The following is a 13,946-nucleotide window of genomic DNA, read 5'->3' on the forward strand; positions in this document are numbered from 1 at the left end:
TAGCAACCTAAATTTGGCTTCCAGGACATCTTTCCTACCCTTCCCTATGTCATTGGTACCTACGTGTACCACGACCACCAGCTCCTCCCCCGCACTGCACATAAGTCTGTCTCGATGCCTCGAAAGATCCGCAACCTTCGCACCAGGCAGGCAGGTCACCATACGGTTCTCCCGGACATCACAAACCAAATTATTTATATTTCTAATGATCGAATCCCCCACTACTAACACCTGCCTCTTCCTAACAACTGGCTTTTCCTCCCCCGGAGAGGTATTCTCAGCACAAGAGGATAATATAGCACCCTCTGGAAGAAGGGTCCCAACTATGGGATTGTTTCCCTCTGTTCCCATTGACTGCTCTCCTTCCCCAAGCCTTTCATCCTCCTTAACAGCATCAGGGCTGTCAGATTGGAGGTGGGACAGCCCTAGTATGTCCCGGAAAGCCTTATCAACATAGCTCTCTGCCTCCCTTAGCTTCTCCAGTTCAGCCACCCTGGCCTCCAAAGCCCGCACTCAGTCTCTGAGGGTCAGGAGCCCCTTGCATCGAGTGCACACATACGCCACCCGCCCACAGGGTAGGTAGTCATACGTACTACACTCGACACAATAAACAGGATAGCCCCCGCTGTGCTGCTGGACTTCTGCTTCCATTGCCTGCTCTGATTTAATTTAATTTAATTATATATGGGGATTTTAAGTAAATGCTTCAGATGGGGATTATTATAAAGACTTACGTTTAAGGGCAATAGAATAACTAGCTCCCTCTAAGCTCCCCCTCTATACTCCCCGCTGTTAGCAATCACCCTGTTTGTAGGTTCCCTGGTTGACTGCCAGCAGGGTTTATATGCTCTGGCCTTCCTGATAGCCCCTCCCTCTGACTACAGCTCAGATCAGCACACAGTGTTCCGATTCAAACCTAATCAAGGCTAACAGCTTCCAACTGCCACCCTGAACACACAGCCTTTCAAACAAACAAACAGCTCAGCACACCAAACAAACGGACAGACACAAGCCCAGAACTCCCAAACACAAAGAGCCACACACTACAGAGAGCCACTTATCCCAAGCTGCTGTGGTTTGCCTCCTCCTTCTCCAGGAGAGCCCTCTCAAAACTCCCTCCTGTTAGCAATCACCCTGTTCGCAAGCACCAGGTCGCAGGATGGACTTCAAGCTGTTAGGAATGCTAACTCTGATGAGATCAAGGCACAAAGGGTGGTGGAGCTTTGTGACTTCATCCTCACCCACAACTATTTCAAATTTGAGGACAATTTATGCCTTCAAATCAGTGGCATTGCTACAGGCACCTGCATGGTCCCACAGTATGCAAACATATTTATGGCTGACCTGGAATAATGCTTCCTCAGCTCTCATCCCTTATCACCCCTTCTCTACTTGTCCTACGTCGATGACCTGTTCATTATCTGGACCCATGGGAAGAAGGCTCTTGAACAGTTCCACTGTGATTTCAAGTTTCCGCACCACCACCAATCTCAGCCTGGACCAGTCCACACAAGAGATCCACTTTCTGGACACTATTGTGCAAATAAGCGATGGTCACAAAACCACCACCCTATACTGGAAGCCCACAGATCGCTATGCTTACCTACAAGCCTCCAGCTCCCATCCAGGGCACACCACACAATCCATTGTATACAGCCAAGCACTAAGGTACAACCTCATTTGGTCCAATCCCTCAGACAGAGGCAAACATCTACAAGACATTTACCAAGCTCTTCTGAAAACTACAATATCCACCTGCGGAAGTGAAGAAACTGACAGAGCCAGATGTGGACCCAGAAGCCACCTGCTACAAGGCAGGCCCAATAAGGAAAACAACTGAACACCACTAGCTATCACATACAGCCCACCAGCTAAAACCTCTCCAGCACATCAGTGATCTATAACCCATCCTGGACAACAATCCTTCACTCTCAGACTTTGGAAGGCAGGCCAGCCCTCGCCTACAGACAGCCCGCCAACCTTAAGCAAATTCTCACCATCAACTATAGACCACACCACAGTAACTCTGAACCTGGAACCAATCCCTTCAACAAATCTCACTGCCAATTCTGCTCCCATGTCTACACCAGTGATATCAGAGGACCGAACTGCATCAACCACACCCCATCAGTGGCTCTTTCACCTGCACATATACTAACAATATATGCCATCATGTGCTAGCAATGCCCCACTGCAATATACATTGGCCAAACTGGACAGCTTCTGTGTAACTGAATAAATGGACACAAATCAGATATCAGGCATGGTAACATACAAAATCCTGTAGAACACTTCAATCTCCCTACAGATTTAAAAGTAGCCATCCTACAACAAAACACTTCAAAAACAGACTTCAAAGAGGAACTGCAGAGCTGCAACTCATTTGTAAATTTGACACCAGCAACCAAGGATTGAACACAGACTGGGAGTGGCTGGCCAATTACAAAAGCAGTTTTTCCAGGCTTGATGTTCACACCTCCACATTAGCTACTGACAAATGAGCCCCATCCTTCCAAACTGAACTGACCTGATTTCTCTTCTCTTGATTTTCACAACTCCACATCAATTGCTGATAATGGGCCACATCCTCTGTGACTGAACTGACCTTGTCAATTCTGGCCCTCCTCTTGACTGGGACTCCCTCCTTTTCATAAGCCCATATATGTAAACCCTCCTCTGGAACCCCCCACTCATGCATCTAATAAAGTGGGTCTTTGTCCACAAAAGCTTATGCTCCAAAGTATCTGTTAATCTATAAGGTGCCACAGGACTTCCAGTATATTTTGAAGAACTGAAGAGGATACTCTTGGTATTAGGACCACTGGGAACAGCTGAGACACATGGCTTTCACTTTTAAACCTAAAACTTTCACTCTCTGTGCTGACACTAAAACTAACTGTTTAATTAAGCCTATGCCCTTTTTTTCTTTGAGAAAATCTCCTCCAATGGAAATTTTTAAATGAATTCTATTTATATAAGTTTCTCTTAAACCACATCCACTGTCTCAATAATGTCGACAGAAAACACTGCCATGTGCGTCACTCTGTATTCCAGTGTTCCCCACTTCGGCTCCATATGCTGTCCCCTTCACATTGATACAGTGGAAAGATTTGGACGCTAGCTTGAGATAATCAGTCCGTACCACTTATCTTCTTCGTTTAACACCTGCACCATTTTCCCTAGCTTCTCCTCATCTTCCTCAATGATAATTATATAATCCACGAACCTCAAGTTTTTAATTCTTTTCCTGTGCACAAATACCCTTTCTACCTCTTCCTTGATCTTGTCCGTCACTCTCTCCAAATGTGCAATGAAGATACTCGGCAATATTGGATCTCCTTGTCTTAAACCAACTTCCCCACGCCCCACACGCTCTCACCGCTGCCTCCGCATTGTCACTGATAACCTCCAACAAGCGTATCAGTCTGCTATTCACTCTGTATGACTCCAACACCGCTCAAGTCTCTTTCTGACCTACACTGTCAAACACCCTTTGAAAAAAATCAATGAAGCAAGCGTGTACGTTCTGGTTCTTTCATTCAGCTTTTTCTGCTATCATTCTTAGTGCCAATATCTCCTGTATGGTACTTCTATCTTTTCTGAACCCCACTTGCTCATCTGATATATGTTCTTCTATCTGCAGTCTTCGTCTCAGTCAGTATCATCATCAGCACCTTGCCTAGATGGCTCATTAAGGCAATCATTCTGTAGTTCTTGCACTATAAGGTACTTCCTTTCTTGGGTATTGTCACCAGCACAGATCTTGTCCATTCCTTAAGTGCCTTCCCTTCTTTCCATGCTACATTACATAATTGGAGTATTTCCTGAACCATGCTTTTTCCACCATATTTGATCATCTCTCCCGTGATCTTATTTCCAGCGCTCTTGTTCTTCAGTCGTTCCACTGCTTTTTCTGCTTCCTCCTTCGAAATATCGGTCTTGATGGAGATTCTCTCTTTCAGTTCTTCAATCCGTCTCTCTGAGACTCTCAGGTCCAATTGTGCTTTATATAGGTAAGTGCAATATCTCGTCCATCGCTGCACAATCTTCTCCCTGTTCATGAGCACTTCTTCGTTCTCATCTTTGATCGCCATCTGCTTTGGCTGCCATTTCCTATTAATATTCCTAATTGTCTTATACACTGCCCTGGTCTTATATTCGCCATAACACCTCTCTATAGCTTCACATTGCTTCTCTAACCATTTCTCTTTATCCTTTCTGGCTGCTTTCCTTACCTCATTGCATTTCACCCTATGTTGCTGTTCTGCCACCTCAGAGACATCTCTTCTGATCTTCAACACGCTCTTCTCTTGAACCAACTTCAGTGTCTCCCGGGTAATCCACTTATCTTTTTTTCTTCTGCAACTCTTATTTAGGTCTCTCTCTTAGGCAATATTCTTAATCGTCTCTTTGAGCGCTGCTCTGTAGGCATTCCCTGTTTCTTCCTCACGTAGCCTCGCCACATTTCATCTTTTCTTAAACTGTGTCTTACATTTTCTTTTGAGTTTTATCTTGATGTTTGCGATCACTAGACTGTGGTCTGAGTCTATATCTGTTCCTTGGAAAGTTCAGCACTGCGGTACTGATGTTATCCATCATCTTCTTATCAAAATCATATCTATTATGTTCTTGGACTTCCCGTCATTCGATCGCCATGTCTACTTCCTACAGTTCTTTTGTTGGAATCTCGTATTGCAGATCACCATTTCATGCTCTGTAGCAAACTCTAGCAGTTTCTCACCTCGTTCATTTCTTTCTCCATATCCAAACCTTCCCATGACTCTCTCCCAACCTTCACTATCTGTTCCAACCTTTGCATTCCAATCTCTTTGGATGATCAAAACATCCTTCTTCGGTATCTCCTCCATCATCTTTGTCAAGTCTTTATAGAATAGCCCAATCTCTTCCTCCTTACTGTCCAATGTGGGTGCATACACCTGAACCACTGAGATGTTGAACGGTTTTACCTCAAATCTCACTACCATCATTCGTGCACTCACCGGTTTGTATCCTAATAATGCTCTTCTAGCTGTTTTGCTAAGAAGGAATCCGACTCCTGTTTCACACTTTGTTTCATTTCCTGACCAAATGACTTCGCAACCGCATCTCTCTCCTGATCCTTTCCAACACATCTCTGCCAGTCCAACTATATCGCATCGGTATCTCTCCATTGCCTTATGAAGCAGCTCCAATATTCCAGTTGCCCACAGTGTTTGGACGCTCCACGTTCCAATGGATAGCATGTGTGTTAGTTGTAATTTTCTTTCGGTAGCTAACTTATCGACCCAGCCCCGATCCCTCGATTGGTACCACGGACCTTGTTTATCCGGGCGACATCCAAGCCAGCATCTTTTATCATTTAGTTGTACTGGCATCAGATTTCATTAGTATTGTTGTTTGATGGTCAACGCATCGACACACATCTGACCAATCCTCCTCCTTCTCCCAGGCTTGGGACTGGCACAGAGCTCAAAGAGGCTTCATGGAAGAGTTACAAAAGGTATGCAAGCATCTAAACTCCACAACTATGTCTGCAAAACACTCAAGGGGTGATGGGGAGCACGACAGGCTATTCACGTAACATTAGTTGCAATGCCTTCCAGAACTGCATCAAATGCAGTCCTTTCCCAGCACAACTATGTTGGTTAGATTTTTTGTTTTTGTGGGGGGAGAGGGGAGGAAATCATAAGCTTAACACACAGCCATTCGGACAAAATACCTACCGTGGATGCAGTTTACCAGCAAGTTCATTTACCACTATGTGTTTATCTTGTTTAGATAACGAAAGAACTTGTTCATACATATTACACCTCTACTATAAAAGTGTGCTAACAGCTACATCAGCAAACCTCTGACTGTGGGCAATAAAACAAAAAGCAAACTCACTGACAAATAAGCAGGGAAATTTCATTTAGGGATGTAAAATCCCATTTAATTGGTTAACCAGTTAAACACTAGATTTACCCGGTTAGCTGATCAATCAGATTGGATGGGGTGTCTGAGAGGCTGGCTGCTCCAACCCAGCTGAGCTGGAGCACCCCCGCTCACAGCACCACTGTGGATGGGGGAAAACTCCAGCACAGCCGGAGCAGCCTCCCGGCTGCAGTGGCCCAGTCCAGCCACTCCATGAGCAGAGGTGCTCTGGCCCAGCTGAAGCAGCCACTAGGAGTGCCGCAACCCTCGTGATAGAGGCATTTTAATACAAGCATCATGTATCTTACGCAAAGTTTGCTCAAATATTATGGACATCTCATCCAATCTATATAACAAGGACAAGTAGAGAAATCTACAACTTGATACATTTGGAATTTTTTTTAAGCCAGCATACCTATACCACCACAAACTTTGTATGCAGAAACTCTCCAACAATGGAAAGCAAGACTCACAACAGTGCAGCATTTTCCAGCTGCAGACCAGAGGAGTACATCTGGACTGAAGTCTTAAATTGGAGAAACTGCACCTCTGCAAAAACGCTTAACCTAGACAAGCCACCTGGCACTCAGAAAGGAACCGAGGTACAGTGCATGAGACTTTTCTTATGCAAACATTTAAATCAATACTGAAGTTCAAGTACACATTAGGCAGCATGTTTAGCTGCATGTTTGCTACACCTCCAAATCTTTATGAATTCATTTATAGCGGAGTAAAACTGGTTTCCCTATAAAACGCACCTGAAGTCAGCACTACACTTCCTTTGCAATTATGCTGATTTTTGTTGTAGCAGATTAGTAGTTTGTACATCATTTACAAGCGAAGTGTTTACATTAAGAAAAATAGTTACAAAATTTAAGCTGATAATCTAAAGAAACTGCAGGCTAAAACATTTTAGCAACCATGTCTACTAAATCTTTAAACCATTGTTTACCAAACTAATGTGGTCGTGGAACATACTGATGGAACACATACATGGTGGTTGGGGTGGGGTGGATGGGTTTCATACAGAAAAATTGCTGCACCTAATGCTCAAAAGTTGATTAAAAAGAATTAGGATTTTTAGATGTCTTATTTTACAAGCACCAAAAAAACAAGAGAAAATTCTCTGAATGAACAGCTAATGTCCTGGTGGGATGACAATCAGGAACCCTATAAGGAAAAAACTAACTACAAACAAAATAAAACATCAATATAACAACCAAAAGCAGGACGGCTAATGATCTTTTGTATAAAAATAGAAAGGATAATACTGTTCCAAAAAAAGACTGTCCTTCCTTAAAGCTTAAAAATATTTTCATGAAAAAGAAATGCCAAACAAATTAGGTATGGAAAAATATTTGTAAATATTGTGGTTTTTAATAAAAATAATATATGGAGATACACATCTAACTAGAACTGGAAGGGACCTTGGGAGGCCAATGAGTCCAGTCCCCTGCCCTCTTGGCAGGACCAAACACCACCCCCCGCGTTTTGTTTTTTTTTTCCTTTAAAAAAATCTATTTGCCCGAGATCCCTAAATAGCCCCCTCAAGGGCTGAACTCACAAACCTGGGTTTAGCAGGCCAATGCTCAAACCACTGAGATATCCTGCCTCCCCAAAATAAATGTTTTATAAATGTTACTTTTACAGAAAACTACTAGAAAATAAGGATAAGTAACATCTGACAGCTTTTGAATGGGAAGAGTAATTTCGCATCTTTTGATCACAAATCTGCTTCATATTAGGAACGATGCTGGAGAGTTAAATCCTCATATGGAGGTGCAACATTACTTGATTTCTCTGAACACGACTCATGCTGAAACAATAAGAATCAACTGAGACTGTTTCAGCATGAGTTGCATTACAACTATTCTATAATGAATGTTATAAATATGAATATACTTACAATTAAAATACTATTCAAATACCTTATTTTCCATACCCACATAAGTTCATATTTAATATTTTAGAAGGAAAAATATCATGAGCATCAAAAATTTTTCATGGAACACCTATTCACACCACACAGAACACCAGAGTTCCACCACCATAGTTTAGGAAACGCAGCCTGAAACTATTACCCCAAGAGCGCCATCTATATTTTTCCACACACATTAATAAATGTCAACTAATGAACCTAAATCTCCACTTACAGGGGTTTGTACAGATAAAAAGACTGCAGCAGCAGCTGCACTTTTTCTCCAAGAGCTCACCATGTATTCAAAGGACAATCCAACTGATTCCTGCTTAAATGCAGTTTGTCTTTACCCATCTTCAAAATCCTTTAACAGAAGATGAAATGTCAAGTGGATACAGCTACACACAGCTTTTAAATGGGTTCACCCACATTAATAAAAATTAACTGAGGAAGTAAAACATATGTGTATACTTGGACTTGCAAAATATATCTTCATATTCACTCATACAGCATGCAAAAATATTTTCAATGGAGCATTTATCAAAGACCATAGTACGATGTTTATTCTTATGCAGGTTGATTAGTTTAATGATATTTGACAAGCTCATGTTATTCAAAGAGGCAGCAGATGATGGTATCTCCTGTTTTCTGGAAACTGATTAACCAGTCAATCCTTTAGCAACACTTTTTCACATCTGATTTTACTTCTTCAGCTCCTGGCTCTCCCTTCATATTTCCTTCTTTCATCTAACAGTGGTGTCCAAAATCATGTCAACCGGTTGCCACTGGCCTGCCCTCACCAGCCAGGCACCCTATCCCCCCACCACACACACAGCCATGCACCCTCCCCACACCCCCAGGAGCCACCATCAGAGCCGCCCAGCCCCAAGCGCCACACCACCCAAGCCACGCCACTCAAACCATCCAGCCCTGAGCGAGCTACAGGAGGAGCTGTCTCCACCACACTCGTCCAAGTGATGGGGTGCATGCACAGAGGGCGCTCCGCATGTGTAGCTCTCATAAGCTAGATTCGACACATCACGCTGTTCATTTTGCCACATGTGGTGAATTGACAGTGTAATGGACACCGTGGATCTATACAGGCACCACATTGCTAGACTCAACCATGCCACGTGATTAGACACTGCAGTCTTTAGTTGCATTACCTTAGCATTCAAAATGATAAAACGAAAAATGGTTTCCTCTATGTCCTTTTCACCCATTTTATATCTTTCTTCTAGAGTACTCTGGATTTCCCATCACAACATTGTTTAATAAGGCCTTAGTTTTTTATTTCCTATATGTGAATCAGTTGGGCTGCTTAAACTGTAGCTATAACTCCCCTTTATCTTTAAAGCTCATTAGGTATGCTCTCTAATAGAATCTTTGCTGCTCTACTACACATTATGTTCAGACAAATGTCTGAAGTACCAGTAATCCATATTTCCACTTCTACACCACCCAGCTGTCTCCTCTTAAACAGATGGATATTTAAATTTTAAGTTCTGAAGTCACTATTTTACATGTACTTTAGAATAACTGGCACACAACACCAGATCAAGAATTCTTTGGACTTTTATTCCTATGTGCAAGAAAGCAGTCTTCACAGAAGCAAACAATCAAAACTTTTAGATAATGAAGCTAGGCAATGAGAGTTTAGTCAGGATTCCCAGATACTGTGTACACATCTCAGCCTGCTACACAGCTCCCTCAGTTGAGAGGGATGGAAGAACTTATTAGCAATGTAGTCTTGCTTCTTTCCCTTCCATGCTGCTGAAGAGCTCATGAACTCTGCCAGAGTTTAGATATTAAGCTGAGAGGAAGGCTTGGAAGAAGGAATGCAGTAATTGGTTTAGTAAGCAACTGGTTTAGGAGAAGGCAAATGGTTGATTATTAACTCCTCAAGACCTTCATGCTGTTCTACTGCCAGGTTCTGGGAAGTCTAATTCACTTGTTATCTATTTCACTTATTCAGGCTGATGGGAGCAGACGTGTCCAAACTGCAGTCAGTTGACTCTCCTTTCCCACATCTGAACAGCTAACACTACAGCTAACACCTTACTTTCCTAATAGTTTTCTACATCAGTGCTGCTGGAATGGCCAAAGGGAGGTATGTGATCACAAACCAGAAGGAAGTTGTCCTGACTATGTAGTCCAAAAGTGGAGGTGGGTGATTCTCTATTAAGATAGAGTCCACATTAATAGAATGATAGAGAACCCCCAGAGTAGTGCATATTCCAAAGCAAGTGACATTTAATATTTTAAGTGAAGAATTTTAGTGAATGATGTTAAATTAAAATGAAATACAGTACAAGTGTAATAGCTAATACTAGACTAGAAGAGGGCTAGAGCCTACTGACCTGCATAATTACAGTATTCATGATCTCTTAACAAGATACCACAACCTTGCCATGGAAATCTACAACCTGACCCCAAGGCAAAGGAAACAAAGCACAGATTGTTTACAGAAAACTTACACACCCAGGTCACGTACAATTGTTTTTGGAACAATGGTAGCTGTTCTCTGTAAAGTATAGCTGATAACATAAAGAAGGTCAGGATGACATTTGTAGAGATCCTATTTAAGGCAGTGGTATGAGGTTTTTTTATAGTCTGACACCCAGTTTTATCCATTACACCTGAGCAGGAAGAAGGCGGCTGTTTGCAACAGTAGCCTCTGAATGCAGTCTCTGCTCCAGTGCCAGACACAGCAAGCCAGCCCCACTGTGCTTCCCAGAAAGTAACAACTGAGGGTAGGGAGCTTTTGGTCAACAGCAAGTCGGTGGAGGGAACAAGACATCTTTCCACCTCACAAAGGCAAACTAAGGATATGCACTAGACCACACAGGGACTGTCTCAAGTCACTTACGATACAAAGCAATTTTTCTCCTTATAAACTAAAAGAAAGGGGCAAGCAGATGCACAGTTGAAGGGCTGGACCCCAGCCATATAAAATAACCAGTTATTTGCAAAGAGAGGAGAGACCTTGCAATGCTGTGAACTACACAATGGAAGCCACAGAAAAAGCACAAAGAAGATTAAGAAGAAATTTTCTGGCTAGGAAGTTATGAAGGTTTAGATACAATGGGGGCGGGGGTTTGAGAAGTAGGAAATATCTGGCTCCTCCGTGCAAGGGAATCCATGCAGGCACTAGAGGCAGCAGAATAAGGCTTTAAAACAAGTCTCCCGTATGTTTGAAGACCTACAGTCATACAATGTCCCCTCTAGAGCCTACTGCTCTGGAAGGTGCCTGTATAGATAAATCGCTCGTGCTGTCACCCTCCCCACCCAATGCAACTAAAGCCAGTTTAGAATTTGATTATTACAGAGCTTTTCCCTGTCACAGCAGCGCTCATTTAAATTCCCCCGCTGAAGCCCAACTCATGTAGCCCTCTGGGCCTCCCCTTTGGAAGAGGAGGCAGCGCAGCACCACAAACCCACGGGGCGGGGGCGCAGGGCACACGTACCGGACTGCCTATTGCACCATCTCCAGCCCGTTCTTCTCCGCAGTCCCGCCCCACGAGAGCGCGGCCGGATTTCACACCCCGGCGGTCCTCGGGGAGCCACCCCTCGGGTCCCGCACCGCCCAAGCGTCCCGTGTAGCAAGTGCCAGGAGCTGACGGCGCCAAGCCAAGCCCGCCCGCCCGCGGCCCAGCCCGCTCTTCCCAGGGACGAGGCTCCGGCCGCGGCTCCCGGGGAAGGAGGAGGAGGAGGGCGGCGGGTGGCGGCCGTGCCTGCGGGAACCGAGGCGAGCTCACGCCCCGCGGCCAGGCTGGCAGCCCCGCCGGCTCCGACCCCGCACTCACCCCCGCTCCGGCGGCTCGGGCCCGCCCGCTGGCGGCAGTCGGACGGCGGCATCCCGCGCCCGGCCCCGCTGGCTGATGCTGCCCGCAAGAGGCGGCTGACACAGACCTCGCCGCGCCGGGCTGGCTGCGCGCTGCGGCGGTGGGCGGTGCCTGCGCCGTGTGACCCTCCTCCCCGCCCAGCCCCGTCACGTGACGCACGTGTGCCGCGGCGCCGCCGCGACAGTAGAGGCAAGGCCGCTGGGCGTGTGTGTTACGTGCCCTGACGCGCCCTCTCCGGGCTTTGGGGGCGGGGACGGCTAGGGATGAGCAGTGCGCCTTGGGGAGGACGCAGCCACCCCGTGGGGGCTTCCTGCCCACTGTGCTGGGGGTTGTGCACACCCACCGCCCGCAGAGGAGGGACGATCGGCCAGGAAGAGTTTGCACTGGGGTCTGTGTTACGGATGGGAAACTGAGGTACAGAACGAGGTCACCTGACTTGCCTGTGTAGCTGCTCCCAGATAGACTCAAACGTGGGATCTCTGGAGCTTCCTGGAAGCGCTTCTACAGCCTGAACTCAAGGCCAGCCAGCACTCAGCTCGGGTTATAGGGGACACTTACTCTGTCTCTGTGAAGTGGTCTAGGTGCCCCTATGGGGACAGTGAGCCATGCCTAGGTAGGGTGGCCCTCCGTCCCATATTTTGGGGGCTGGGAAGGCGTCCCGATTTATTTCTGAAACGGGGCTAATTGCCTCACATTTGCTGGTTCCTGGCTCCCCGAGCCATGGGGAGCTGGAACCCCACCAGCACGCCTTCTGCCCGGTTCCCAGCTCCCTGCGCCTGGGGGGAGCTGGGAGCGCACTGGTACTGCTCTCCCGGATCCTGCACCCTGTGGCTTGGGGAAGGCAGACCCCGAGTGGCGGGGCTGCTGCCTGGTTCCCTGCTGCTCGCAGGAGCCAGAGCCCGAGTGGTGTAACTGCTTCCTGGCTTACAGCTCCCGAGCTGCAGGGAGCCAGGAGCGCACTGGCACTGTTGGCCCGGCTGTGGCTCCCTGTGGCTCAGGGAAGCCAGAACTGGACCAGCACAGCTACTGCCTGGCTCCTGACTCCCCAATGCTGGGTGGGGGGGCTGGAGCCTGAGTGGTGTGGCTGCCACCTGACTCCAGGTTCCCCACAACTGGGAGAGGCCGGGAGCTGCTGCAGCCAGGGAGCACCCCTCCTCAGTAATCAAAACAAAAAAGCAGTCAAGTAGCGCTTTAAAGACTAACAAAATAATTTATTAGGTGAGCTTTCGTGGGAGAGACCCACTTCTTCAGACCATAGCCAGACCAGAGCAGACTCAATATTTAAGGCACAGAGAACCAAAAACAGTAATCAAGGTTGACAAATCAGAAAAAAAATGATCAAGGTGAGCAAATCAGAGGGCGGGGGGGCGAATCAAGAATTAGATTAAGCCAAGTATTCAAAAGAGCCCCTATAGTATGCTTTTTTGTTTTGATAGTATATAGACTATCGCGGCTTCCTGTCTGTTACTCCCCAGTAATGTTGCAGCCTCCACAGGGAAGCCACCGCCTGACTGATGGGGTGACCATCTGTCCTGTTTTGGCCAGGATACTAGCTCATCCACCTGTCCTGTATTTACCCTGGGGAGGTATGGTCACCCAATGCATAAGGGTGTGGATTACACCTGGCCTGGCACAGGGAAGTGCAACAGAGCTGGGCCCTGAACACTAGTCTCCTCAGGGCCTGAGCCACAGGAGGCAGCAGTAAGAGATTGGTTGCTCACTCCCCAAGTGATCCACAGTGGGAGAAGAAATCCTATGGCTCTGCGGTGGTGAATGTGAACTTGTTGGAAGTGGGAGGTGATTGGAAAATAATTTTGTCGTGTACACCTGTTATCAGAAGTTGCGCAAGGCCAGCAGAGAGAGTCTGGGAAGTAGAAGGATGCTGGAAGAATTTTTATTCAGGTATGCTGACAGTCAGTGAACCAAACTTTAAACTCTGGGGAAGGATAGTGCAGTGGTTTGAGCATTGGCCTCCTCAACACAGGGTAGTGTGATGGGGTTCAGGGGTCCCCCTGCACTGCACCCCGTCCGCTGGCAGGAGAGACTCTCACTCAGCAGGTACAACAGCAGGTTTATTAGGCAACAGATGTCCAGTTTCTCACAGAAGCAACAGCATAGCAGCCAGAGACAGTCCTTCCAACCTGTCCTGGGGAGAAGACCCCGAGGGGTGCCCCTCTGGGGTGTAGCTTCCCCCTCCTCCGGCTGGCTGCCTTCCAGCTCTCCCTTTTTTTTAGCCTCTAACTCCTGCCCCCGATTCAAAAACCCAGCTC

At 46.3% G+C, this 13,946-nt stretch overlaps 1 protein-coding gene across 1 annotated transcript in view; it reads right to left on the bottom strand.

The window, feature by feature from the left end:
• The window catches only part of GALNT11 (polypeptide N-acetylgalactosaminyltransferase 11), an 81,484-nt gene extending 69,727 nt beyond the window's left edge, over positions 1–11,757 (bottom strand). Inside the window, exon 1 of the mRNA XM_074986315.1 lies at positions 11,638–11,757. The gene's annotated coding sequence lies outside the window, so the exon portion shown is untranslated. The remainder of the gene's footprint in view (positions 1–11,637) is intronic.
• Positions 11,758–13,946: the final 2,189 nt, after the last annotated feature.

This window comes from Carettochelys insculpta, chromosome 2 (assembly GCF_033958435.1).
Source record: "Carettochelys insculpta isolate YL-2023 chromosome 2, ASM3395843v1, whole genome shotgun sequence".
In the NCBI taxonomy this organism is placed as follows: Eukaryota; Metazoa; Chordata; order Testudines; family Carettochelyidae; genus Carettochelys; species Carettochelys insculpta.